The 3,493-nt window shown below is 44.7% G+C and overlaps 1 pseudogene; it reads left to right on the top strand.

Annotated features, from left to right (window-relative positions):
- The first annotated feature begins 219 nt into the window (after positions 1–219).
- Positions 220–2,899, top strand: LOC110320906 (annotated as a pseudogene).
- The last annotated feature ends 594 nt before the right edge of the window (positions 2,900–3,493 follow it).

The following is a 3,493-nucleotide window of genomic DNA, read 5'->3' on the forward strand; positions in this document are numbered from 1 at the left end:
GGAACTTAAATGGCAATCAACATTTCTGTTAAAAATACAAATAGAAACCGAAAACTTGTTATAGTTATAACGGGTCAGCAAAATTCAGTGAAAGTATTCTGTAAGGACCAATTCACGTGGGGCCAATATTATCTTCTTTATTTGATTATTTTTGAGTTGTGATTAAACTCTCTTCTAGTAGTAGTTATTGTATATATAATATATACATATAGACACATAATGGCCTCCTACAGAGACGTAACAGGTGAGATAAATCGTAAATGCACCCAGAAGTTATGACTTAGTTTTCAGTATCTGTAGCTATCAAATAATATGGATTAAACAATGACCATTAATGAGTTACTACTACAGAAGAGGTGACTAAGGAAGTTAAGGGGAAGTGCTTAAGCTGGATACTCTGCACCCCTGAGATACAAACTTGAAGAAACACAGAGGAAGAGAATTCCATCTAGCCACCAAGGTAGAGTGCCACAGCCATTACTGGGACTTCCGCAACCAGCAGAAACTAGATGAGACATGACATAGCTTGTTCCTCCGACAATCTGCTTTGCTCTAACATCTACTCCAACTTGATAACTTCTTTGTTTGAGCACTTGCTTGTGTTCCACCACCACCATTGCTGAGGAGTGAGTGTCCAGACCATGAGTCCTTGCTTCCCCAGCTAAACTACCGAACAGTTGCTGAGAGATTTTACCTTCTGCCACCTTCCATCTGATATCTTGCTCTAAAATGTTCTTTCCTACCACTGCCAGGATAGCCATTCTACTGCCATTTGTGGCTGAGATTTTAGAGCATCTCAGATTATAGTCTGTGCCTTCTGTATTGTTTCTTTCTCTGCATTATTACTGTTCCCAATAAGGCAGCGCCTTGGAATTTTGAAGGCCTCACCAACTCCCGAGACTGGATTGATTCACTGATTTTTAGCTTGCTTACCTTTCTATGACTCTATTGCCTCGGTGTCATGATTCACCTCTCTAGCTTCTCAGTCTATGTCTCAATACGCCCCAGCATTCTGGCTGTCATGGTGATGTATGATTGAATTTAGTTTCTCCTGTGCTGTCTTGGATCACTTTATTGACCTTACTGATGAAAGAGCTGCCTGAGAATGGGGGTATTTTCAAATTTGATTAATATTCCCTGATATAAAATCTCAGTGTGCTAAAAACTTTCCTGTCACTAAAGGGAGGAAAAGAACAATTTAGCACCGCCTGGTCAGATTTGTTAAGTACACTTAGGACTCCTGTGTTTGCAACTAGTTAGACAGCAAAAATTCAAAACCACCACCCCAGTTTCTCAGCCGCCCTTCAGCAATTAGCAGAATCATGTATCATATGCCCCAGTACAGGGGAATGCCAGGGCCAAGAAGTGGGAGTGGGTGGTTAGGGGAGCAGGGGCAGGGGGAGGGTATAGGGAACTTTCAGGATAGCATTTGAATTGTAAATAAAGAAAATATCTAAAAAAAAAATGATGAAGAGATGGAAAACCAAATCATCCAGGGAAAATTGGAGAATAAAGGCTGTCTTCAGGTGTGAAAAAAAAAAAATTTGAGTAGAAGATGGCAGCGGCGGCTGGCATGCTGTTGTTGCTGCCCCGAAATGGTCTCCACTACAGAGCATCATACTGGTGCAGCTACTGGAGGACATGTGCCTGTAGAAGGACTCCAACCTCAGCAGATATTATATGGTCCGAACTTTCAGAGGACCCTTTTTGACCTCATGGAGTTTTGCCAACCTGCCTAACAATGTCAAGCTGGAGATGGTGCCTGTATCCTTGAGCTACACTAAGGGGCCTGAGAACATGATTCAAATTGCTGGATGTTACCTGTTCTATTCAGACCCTTTGGGAACTTCTGGGGAAAGGCCAACCCAATCCCCAGGCTGGAGATTTTTTGGAAAGGATGCTGGGAGAACTGACCACCAGGTCTGCTTTTAAATAAGTGTCTCAGCCATTTATTCCAGGATTTGAGACTTAACAACTGGTAGAGCTGCCTTTGCAGAGCACACTTCAGTCGCTGGGCCAAAAAGTCACTGTCTTCAGGGTTGTTGTAATGCAGTATGAAATCATGGGCAAACAGGAGTCTATAGCAGTCCAGCCTGCTCTACTAGCCCCTTCCTTCCTTTGAAGTCTGGAGAGTTCAGCAGAAGAGAACTGAACCATCAGGGTGATACAAGTACCTCAGGGCTAAGGGTGACAAAGCCAGCAAATACTCAGGGGAAGCAAAGCCCAAAGGAGCCTGCCTCTGCCCTATTCCTTTCCTTCCATGGCAGGGGGCAGTGGGTGGGGACATCTGAGCCCAAGAAGTAAAACCCTGGTGATGATCACAGCAGGAGCCCGAACGAACCACTGCTTGACTGAGATCCTCGAGTGGGATACCTGGTTCTGGAGGACCTGTTGTTGTCCTGGCCAGCAGAGGTACCTGATGAGTTCTTTAAAGGGACCTCAGATGATGTGAGGACACACCTGGAGCATCTCAAGAGTGAGTGAGCAGAAGTACCTGGAAGAAGCCCTCCTAGTGACCAAGGCCTTCAGGGAGGCTCAGAGGAAAGAAAAATCGACTGACATTCTACAGGTCTTCTTTCACCCATGAGACAGTGGGGGAACCTCTGAGACTCTCTTAGAAGCTGGCTATTCATCATTCCTCCCAAAATGTTCCTGGATGATCACATGCTGGCTCTCTTTTAGACAAATCTTTTCTGTCTTTCCCTGCGTGCTTTGGGATGGAAGAACCAAGAGGTCTCTAGAACACGCTGTCTCCCCACCTGCTTTTGCTGTGCTGGTGGCCAGGTATATGCCCTAGGCTACCAGGTCCCTACTACTTCTATCAGACCCTGACCCTGTGTCCCTGGAGTCCAAGCCAATCACCAAGGAGAGGACACTGGGGCTGCCAAAGCCCTCCTAGCATGTAAGAAGTAACCCGGGTGAAATGCCAAGTTGCTGAAGGTGCCAAATGGCAAAAAGTGAAAGCTATCAGCCTGGAGATGCCCATCTTCAGCTATAGGCAATCCCCTAACACCAGAGGGGTACAACTATGGTGATGATGGTGATGATGATGATGATGACAACGGCACCTACGACGATGATGACTACTACTTGAATTTAGCTTGGGATCAGGACAGAAATTTCAACAATTCCTGAAATGACCTTACACAAATTTCTACTATTTTTTTACAATGTGACACAAAGTGACACTCTTATAATTGATGGTTATAACATCAAAATATCAACCAACTAAAACAACAACAACAACAAAAACCCAGTAAAGATGGCTCATTTACAGTGGTCGAATGAGAATGTCCATCATAGGCTCCTGTATTTGTACACTTGGTAGAACTCTTTGGGAAGGTTTAGAAGATGCGTTCTTGATACAGTAAGTAAGACACCAGGGCCAGGCTTTGAGGGTTTACTGTCTCTCCCCAGTTCTAGAACTTTGCTTGCTACTCCAGCCACCACACTTCTGCTTCCTGCCATGCCCTCCTGGGCTGATGTACTCTTA

This window comes from Mus pahari, chromosome 4 (genome assembly GCF_900095145.1).
Source record: "Mus pahari chromosome 4, PAHARI_EIJ_v1.1, whole genome shotgun sequence".
Classification (NCBI taxonomy): domain Eukaryota; kingdom Metazoa; phylum Chordata; class Mammalia; order Rodentia; family Muridae; genus Mus; species Mus pahari.